General features: G+C 40.8%; 1 pseudogene; it reads right to left on the bottom strand.

Annotated features, from left to right (window-relative positions):
• Nucleotides 1–8247: 8247 nt before the first annotated feature.
• Nucleotides 8248–8365, bottom strand: LOC126199810 (5S ribosomal RNA; annotated as a pseudogene).
• Nucleotides 8366–10071: the final 1706 nt, after the last annotated feature.

The following is a 10071-nucleotide window of genomic DNA, read 5'->3' as shown; positions in this document are numbered from 1 at the left end:
CTTGTCTCACTAGGGGTAAGATAGATACTGCCTACAGGAAAATTAAAGAGACCTTTGGAGAGAAGAGAACCACTTGTATGAATATCAAGAGCTCAGATGGCAACCCAGTTCTAAGCAAAGAAGGGAAGGCAGAAAGGTGGAAGGAGTATATAGAGGGTTTGTACAAGGGCGATGTACTTGAGGACAATATTATGGAAATGGAAGAGGATGTAGATGAAGACGAAATGGGAGATAAGATACTGCGTGAAGAGTTTGACAGAGCACTGAAAGACCTGAGTCGAAACAAGGCCCCGGGAATAGACAACATTCCATTAGAACTACTGATGGCCTTGGGAGAGCCAGTCATGACAAAACTCTATCATCTGGTGAACAAGATGTATGAGACAGGCGAAATACCCTCAGACTTCAAGAAGAATATAATAATTCCAATCCCAAAGAAAGCTGGTGTTGACAGATGTGAAAATTACCGAACTATCAGTTTAATAAGTCACAGCTGCAAAATACTAACGCGAATTCTTTACAGACGAATGGAAAAACTGGTAGAAGCGGACCTCGGGGAAGATCAGTTTGGATTCCGTAGAAATGTTGGAACACGTGAGGCAATACTAACCTTACGACTTATCTTAGAAGAAAGATTAAGAAAGGGCAAACCTACGTTTCTAGCATTTGTAGACTTAGAGAAAGCTTTTGACAATGTTAACTGGAATACTCTCTTTCAAATTATGAAGGTGGCAGGGGTAAAATACAGGGAGCGAAAGGCTATATACAATTTGTACAGAAACCAGATGGCAGTTATAAGAGTCGAGGGGCATGAAAGGGAAGCAGTGGTTGGGAAGGGAGTGAGACAGGGTTGTAGCCTCTCCCCGATGTTATTCAATATGTATATTGAGCAAGCAGTAAAGGAAACAAAAGAAAAATTCGGAGTAGGTATTAAAACTCATGGAGAAGAAGTAAAAACTTTGAGGTTCGCCGATGACATTGTAATTCTGTCAGAGACAGCAAAGGACTTGGAAGAGCAGTTGAACGGAATGAACAGTGTCTTGAAAGGAGGATATAAGATGAACATCAACAAAAGCAAAACAAGGATAATGGAATGTAGTCAAATTAAATCGGGTGATGCTGAGGGAATTAGATTAGGAAATGAGACACTTAAAGTACTAAAGGAGTTTTGCTATTTAGGGAGTAAAATAACTGATGATGGTCGAAGTAGAGAGGATATAAAATGTAGACTGGCAATGGCAAGGAAATCGTTTCTGAAGAAGAGAAATTTGTTAACATCGAGTATAGATTTAAGTGTCAAAATGGTTCAAATGGCTCTAAGCACTATGGGACTCAACTGCTGTGGTTATCAGTCCCCTAGAACTTAGAACTACTTAAACCTAACTAACCTAAGGACATCACACACATCCATGCCCGAGGCAGGATTCGAACCTGCGACCGTAGCAGTCCCACGGTTCCGGACTGCGCGCCTAGAACCGCGAGACCACCACGGCCGGCATTTAAGTGTCAGGAAGTCGTTTCTGAAAGTATTTGTATGGAGTGTAGCCATGTATGGAAGTGAAACATGGACGATAACTAGTTTGGACAAGAAGAGAATAGAAGCTTTCGAAATGTGGTGCTACAGAAGAATGCTGAATATAAGGTGGGTAGATCGCGTAACTAATGAGGAGGTATTGAACAGGATTGGGGAGAAGAGAAGTTTGTGGCACAACTTGACTAGAAGAACGGATCGGTTGGTAGGACATGTTTTGAGGCATCAAGGGATCACAAATTTAGCATTGGAGGGCAGCGTGGAGGGTAAAAATCGTAGAGGGAGACCAAGAGATGAATACACTAAGCAGATTCAGAAGGATGTAGGTTGCAGTAGGTACTGGGAGATGAAGAAGTTTGCACAGGATAGAGAAGCATGGGGAGCTGCATCAAACCAGTCTCAGGACTGAAGACCACAACAACAACATGGGGTTATATTGAAAAAAAAAAAAGACAAAATGATCAACAGACAGAACTTAATATGATAAAAAGCGATAAATATCGTAACAACTGGCTTTTAGCTAAGATGATGTTCTTTATAACAAATGCTCAACCTGTCCACCGCCATTCGTCAGCACCTGTAGTCGAGGGACAATGTTGTGAACAGCAGTGTAGCAATAAGTATGGTGAGAAACTCCCTAATGAGATGGTATGGTCGAGTTAGACTTGAGACTTTAGCTAAGCCCCAACTAATAATCACCCGGATTGTGGTCTGGGGACCTGGGAGGCCAAGCGGCTCAGCACGCGATCCTTACCAAGCGATGTGCGCAAGAGGTGCCTCACACGTGTGGCAGTATGGGGTGGAGCGCCATCCTGCGTAGAAGTTGTACCTTCCAGCAGGTGTTTATCTGCCAGGCTAGGGTTGATCTGACTCCCTCTCTTTTTTTTTCTTTATTGTTATTTTAAACACCTTGTACAAAGGTGGGCTGGCAGCAGCAGAGTACGCTGCTCTTCAGCCGCGAGTGGTACAATAAATGACATAACGGAGGTACAGATAATACAATAAAAATGGCGGGCAAAAACTGTAGACAAGAAAAGCAATATACACGAAGCCGTTCACGCTGGACAAGAAAACAACACTAAAACCTGTTGACACGGCACACAAAACACGGACGACTGCAACGGCACAGGTGAACGGTGGTGACATGACAGCGAAAGAACACTAAACACAAACACGAAGGCACACACAGGAGACACTGATGGCGATGATCTCCGGCGCGCGTATGTCCACTGAGCGTGTACGAATCTGAGGACCTGCCAAGAGAGGAGGAGGGGGTGGGAGAGGGAGAGGGGAGTGCAGAGATGCCAAGGGCAGGGGGGACAGGGGGAGGAATGAAGGGAGGAGGGGGGGAGGGTAAGCCCAGTGGAAGAGGGGTGGAGGAAGGGTGATGGGGGGAAAGGAGAGAGAAGGGAGGGAGTGTGCCCAAAGGAAAAAACACAGGAAGTGGGAGGGGAGGATCAAATTTGATAGGAGGGGTAGATGGAGGGGAGGAAGGCATCATCAGGGAGAGGGAACTGGCGGAAGCCACCTTGGGAGAGGGTAAGGAGGGTGGAGAGATGGAGACCGTGTGGGACGTGGAAATACAGTCGCGGCAGTGGGCAGGGGTGGGAGAGTATGGGTGAGAGAAGCGGGTAAGGATGACCGAGTTTACGGGAGGTGTAGACGGTCTGTATCCGTTCAAGGAAAAGGAGGAGGTGGGGGAACGCAATTAGCTTGTACAGGATCCGCATGGGGGAGGGGAGACGGATACGATATGCGAGGCGGAGAGCATGGCGTTCAAGGATCAGAAAGGATTTGTAAAAGATAGGGGGGCGGAGATCCAGGCCGGATGAGCGTAACAGAGGATAGGGCGGATAAGGGATTTATAGGTGTGGAGTATGGTGGCGTGGTCCAGACCCCACGTACGGCCGGAAAGGAGATTGAGGAGTCGGGAGCATGCCTTGGCTTGGATTGTCCGGAGATGGGGGGTCCAGGAGAGGCGACGGTCGAGGGTGACACCAAGATACTTAAGGGTGGGGGTGAGGAGGACGGCCATAGATGGTTAGATAGAAATCGAGGCGAAAGGAAGGGGTGGTTCTGCTTACAATGACCGCCTGGGTTTTGGAGGGATTGACCTTAAGCAACCACTGGTTGCACCAAGCGGTGATCCGGTCAAGATGGGATTGGAGAAGGTGTTGGGAACGCTGCAGGGTGGGGGCAAGTAAGGTGGTGTCATCGAAAAGATGTAGGAATCCGTGTTAAGGATGGTGACGTAGGAATGACGGTGGGGGAGAAAGGAGCCCATCAGACGAACGTAGTTAATGGGAAGGGCGAAGGTTTGGAGCTTGAAGAGGAGACCGGAATGCCATATGCGGTCATAGGCACGTTCGAGGTCCAGGGAGAGGAAGATTGCGGAGCGACGAGAATTAAGCTGTTCGGAAAGGAGATGAGTGAGGTGAAGGAGAAGGTCATCGGAAGAGAAGGATGGCCGAAAGCGACACTGGACAAGAAAACAACACTAAAACCTGTTGACACGGCGCACAAAACACGGACGACTGCGACGGGACAGGTGAACGGTGGTGGCGTGACAGCGAAAGAACACTAAACACAAACACTAAGGCACACACACGAGACACTGATGGCGATGATCTCCAGCGCGCGAATGTCCACTGAGCATGTACGAGTCTGAGGAGATGCTGGTGGATGTGTCGGGTGAGGATGGATTCCAGGACCTTGCTGAAGACCGAGGTAAGGCTGATGGGACTTTAGGAGGAGACGGCAGACGGTGGTTTACCGTGTTTAAGGAACATCAGGATATGGGAGGTTTTCCACAGGTCGGGGTAGTAGTCGGTAGTAGCTCTACATTGTAGAGCCTCGCCAGGGTGGAGAGGAAAGAGACAGGAGCTTCACGAAGGTGGCGGTAGGTGACACGATCGTGACCAGGAGCGGTGTTGCGTTTTGTGCGGAGTGTAGCAATGAGATCCTGTGTAGTGATAGCGGCATTGAGTTCCGTGTGTGCAGTGTTGTCCAAGTACTGGAAACCAGATGCGAGGGAAGGGACAGAGGTATCAGTTCGATCGCGGATATCCGGGAAGAGGGAGTAATCGAACTGGGGATCGTCGTGGATGGAAAAGACATCAGAGAGGTAGGAGGCAAAGTGATTGGCCTTACTAAGGGTGTCAGGGAAGGGGTGATCATCATGGAGGAGAGGATAGTAGGGGGAGGGTTTAGTTCCGGTAAAGCGACGGAAGGCTGACCAGAACTTGGACGAGTTTATAGGTAGGGTAGCATTTAAACGGGTGACTCCCTCTCCCACTACAGCTCGTTTTATACACGATTCCCACTGATGTCTTGCTGTCCAGCGCCATCTGTTGGCCAGTTTTTGCACCCGTTTTTGGTTACAACAGAAACTCATGTCATTTCAGGCATTTGTGTCAATATGTACGTTATTCCGCGAGAATTATTGGATTTTCGAATTCTAACGGAATTTCGCTGGGTGGCAGATACCATGGTCCCTAGTAAATCATTTTTATGTATCATCAAAAAATCTCTAAGATAACAATCATACGTGAGCCATGTAATTACAGGTACCTTTAACGTAAACAATGACAAAGATGTTTTTAATTTTAATCAGTGTAATATATGTATTTGTTCTTGTCTTCTTGCAAAGAAATTTCTTTCAATAAAATTTCTTTTAATAAAATAAGTAGATAGCTTGCACTTTCCCCTCCCCGCATGATGTTTGCATATACTGTAATGGAGTTCCCGCCTTTCTCGCATCCACACTAGGGCTTTAGAGTGTGTCTCGTGTTCTTCGTTCAAAGAAATGTCGCCCGAAGAAGTCGGGACTTCCCAACAGGCAGTTTCTGGACAAGTGGCCACAAAAGCCTCAACAATTTTGTATGTGTTACTTTTTCTTCGGTATTTATGCTGTGGATCTCCTGTATCCCTGAAAGAAGTACAGAGGCTGCACTAAAATATGGGATCACTGAGAGAAATATTTGCTTCACCATCAATGCAGATTTTTACCAAGAGTGGGCTGTTGTATCTGACCACAAAGGACACCCACATGCAACGTCTTCAACACGTTCCGTGGTCCGAACAGCGTTCTGTGTAGTTTTTACTGTATTGTGTAAGAGCTAAGCGAATTCTAACGGGGACAAATTGTTGGTTCTCCCATGTGGGCACTTCCGTAACCAAGGTATTCGCAGAGCGTGGTGTTTCAAGAGGCATCGTATAGAAAATTTGTACAGCTTGCACGGAAAGCGGGAAAACATCTTCCGCTAAGTTGGGACTCAGCCTAAGGTGTGTGTTGAGTGATGTGACGGACGATCATTGAAGAGAATTGTTACGAAAAGTAAAAAGATGACACAGTAGCAAAAGTGTCTGCCGAACTGTATGTTGCTCTCGCGAGCCGGTAGACAGCACGATGGCAGGTCCAGAAGCAGAAAATTTCAGGTAGAGATGAAATTCCAAAACGGTCTATGGAACAATGGTACTAGTCTGGTGGGACGAGTTTTGTTTCACGCTGTTACCAAGTTCTGGGCTAGTTGATGTCGAAATACATGGCGAAGGTTCGGTGATGAGCAGGCTTATCGTGGTACTCCATGGGTCCCATGGTTGGTCAGCAAGATCGCATTACCGCCAAGGACTATGCGACCACTTTGGCTGATCAGGCCTGTAGTCCTAATGGACTATGGGCTATTGTTGCTGAATGCTGATGCTGTGTTGCAAGATGGCAGGGCTTCTGTTCACATAATATACATCACCTAGGACAGGTTTTGTGACGACGAGGATGTATTGTCGCATTTACCTGGTCACCACAGTCACCACATATAAATCTTGTTGAGCCTTTATTGACAGCTTTGGAGACAATGGTGTGTCATTGTTGTCAACCACAGCCATCGTTACCTGAACTTGCCACTATTTTCTCATAAGTTTGGTATACGATTTCCCTCAAAACATTGCAGGATCGGTATCCATCCATCTCGAGACGACTGGAAGCTCTTTTGAATGCCAGAGATTTAAGCATGCTGATGTGTTGTGTTTGTGATACTTTCACATTTTCGTTGTCCCCTATATTATACCCACATTAATTAGTCAGTAACATCACAATGCCTTCAGACTGATTTATCCCTCACACAGCTCATGTCAAAAACAACAAAACAGAAGACGCACGCTTTCCCTACTGCTGGCGCCGAAGGAGGGAGGAGGGGAACTTCTTTTACTGGTTTGTAGTGGTATTCAAATGTAGGTTCTGGCTCACTTTGAGAAATCGGTTAAAATATTAAAATTTAACGGTTAAATTTTAGGTTCTTAAAGTTGTACCATATAATTCATCTGGGTGAAAAATTTGGTTCTGTTCATTTACAAAATTATACCAAATTTTTATTTGACTGAAATACAGTACATAATGCGAACAATCCAAATAAAACAAGGCAAAGGAGATAAATATAATAATATGATAAAAGTAGTTGTTGAAGAATGTTTTCCTAGTTTCTCAAAAAGAAATCTTCACAGTTCATTAGAAAAAATTCATGAAGGTTTAATAAAGAAATATACAGAAAAGCCAGTCAAATATGTTTTGATGAACAATGTTTGTCAGTGAATCGACAGATTGTCAGCAATTCGTAGTGAAGAATTATCTAGAAATAACAAAATATCCCAATGAAGTTGGAATAACTCAATCATTAACATATAAATTTCGTCATTTTTCTATTAATGATAAAAAGGAATTCCATATTTGATTAGATTTTTCAATAATCTTCCTTATATATTTTGGAAATCCGGAAAAAACAGAAAATGATTATTTAGTACTATAATTAATAAATTACCTTATAAATTATATATTCCTGGTTATAATTATTGTGGTCCTCAGACAAGATTAGAATAATTATTATACAAAAGTGATGAAGGAATTAATAAATTGGATGAAGCTTGTAAAAAACATCAAATTTTTTTATAAACATAATAAAGATTTGGAAAAAAGACACAAATCCGATAAAGAACTTAAGTTAAATGCAAAACAAAGAATGTATTCAAATTCAACATCAGTTAGGGAGATAGCGTACAGAATAATAAAATTAGGAGTGAGTACTGAAAATGATGAAGATGGATGGAGTTTATAAAATTCATTTATAATTTTTTAATCTCTATAAATGAATAACTTTAGTATAGATGGTAAATTGGTAAAATTAAACTAAAATCAATTATAGGTAAATTAAATATTGTGCAATAAAATAGTATCTGTAAATTTTTCGCTGATAGTCAAAAAAGAAAGACACATAAGAAAAACGGTGGAAATTTTCGTACTGCATTAGATATTCATATTGTGAAAAGAATTAACCTACATCTAGTAAAAAAGAAAGAAGGTTCTGGATTAACAAAATATGAAGGAGTATTTTTACCAGTGTTATTGGCTTCCTTGGGTGCTGTTGGTTCATTAATTGGTAGAATTCTTTTTTGTTGTTTCATCTGTTCATAATAAAGAAAAAATCATAACAAAATACAAGAACAAAGAAGACGTAATTTAAAGATAGAAAAGAAAGGGAATCCGTCTTCAGGCCACGAGTGGCCTACCGTGAACATCTGACCGCCGTGTTATCCTTGGCGCAGGATGTGGATAGGAGGGGCCTGGGGTCAGCACGTCGTTATGATGGTATTCTTGACCAAAGCCGCTACTATTCGGTCGAGTAGCTCCTCAGTTGGCATCACGAGGCTGAGTGCACCCCGAAAAATGGCAACAGCACATGGCGGCCTGGATGGTCACCCATACAAGTGCCAATCACGCCCGACAGTGCTTAACTTTGGTGATCTCACGGGAACCGGTGTAACCACTGCGGCAAGGCCGTTGCCCCAGAAAAGAAAGGACAGGATTGAAAAAATTAAAAAAATTCAAAGAAATTATCAAAAACATAGCTACTGTGTATCTTTTTTTGATGTAGAAGAATTAATTAAATAAAAATTAAACACTTCTGTGGTGTATTCATGATTTATGAGTTATCTGGTAAATCAGTAATAACTGAATATGGTATAGTTAATTTAGATATTTCCAATAATATTCATACTCATTGGATTTGTTATTATAAATCTAAAATACAAATTATTTTCGTTTTGTTTGGTGGAAATATCCAAAAGAATTATTAAATTATTTAGGTAAAAATAACTTGTATTATAATGCTGAAAGAATACACAATTTTTATGAATTTATTTGTAGTCATTTATATTCATTTGTCTCAAAACTATTATCAAATGTTTACAAATTTTGTGAAATTTTAAGTTTAATAAATTGACATTTTTGGAAATAAGTTATATCTGAAAGACAATGGAGAATTAGAAAAAATCAAAGATTTTCAATCATTAGAACAGAAAATTAAACAAGAATTAGCTAATCTTAGTGAGATGATAAAGATAAGAGAATCAACAATTATAGATATTCAGTCACTAGAACCGAAAATTAAAAAAAAATTTGATTCAAAATTGGAAAAATAAAATTGTCATTACAGTCGTTTGAAACAAAATTTAAAAGTAATGTCCAGGATCACAGGGTTCCGGGTTCGATTCCTGCCTGGGTTCGGGATATTCTCTGCCTAGGGACTGGGTGACTGTGTTGTCCTCATCATTTCATCATCATCATCATTCGTGACAGTGACTAGATTGGACTGGGTAAAAAAAATGGACTGTGTAAAAACTGGGAATTTTTAAGGGTTCTGATAACTGCACAGTTGAACACCCCTACATAAGAAAAAGAAAAAAGAATTCTATTGTACCAATAAATGTTTATGATTTTGCTAACAGTATTTAGAAAAAGAATCAACCAATCTTTTTACAAAACCTGAACACACAAGTATTTTAATACAGTTCAATAATTATATCATAAAGAGGAATTTTAAAAAATCTTGTTAGAAAGAATGAATATTCAAGTATTTTAATACAGTTCAATAAATATGTCTCTAAAATGTATTTTAATGTAAAGGTTAATCAACTTAATAAAACTAATCTAACAAATTACTCTACAAGAACGGAAATAGAAAAAGTTTTTTTCAGATTAATCCTCAAAGAAAGATTTAGCTCCACACACGAATCAATGAACTAATCTTTGAAATGAAATATGGTAAACAAATATTGAAATTTCGTTTATAAGAGGAATTGAACAACAAGTACATAATTTCGAGGAGTATGATTTTATTTTTAAGAAAATCGTTGTTTTTGGTGAAAACATAATTAAAAAATTACCTTTAACAATTCTGATATTTTGTTAAGCGTATTTCATAATCGCTACAAAATAACCAATTCTATAAATCAATAAAAATATTACATAAATGAAGTTTTCTAATAGTAAAATTTACATCTTCTAATAAAACTGTAGCAGGATGTTTAAAAATAATTTTGTTTGGTGCATTGCTGTTAGAATGAAATGAAGACGAAAGGTTAGAACTACAATTATTTAACCGAAATTCAACATAATCTTTTTGTATTTTTTAATACTTTCAAAGGAAACCAAACGACAGTTAAAATCGTCCTTTAAACCAGACGCCATTTAAAAGAACAGTCAAGAATTT

This window comes from Schistocerca nitens, chromosome 8, assembly GCF_023898315.1.
Source record: "Schistocerca nitens isolate TAMUIC-IGC-003100 chromosome 8, iqSchNite1.1, whole genome shotgun sequence".
NCBI lineage: Eukaryota > Metazoa > Arthropoda > Insecta > Orthoptera > Acrididae > Schistocerca > Schistocerca nitens.
This window is presented reverse-complemented; position numbering and strand designations above follow the sequence as displayed.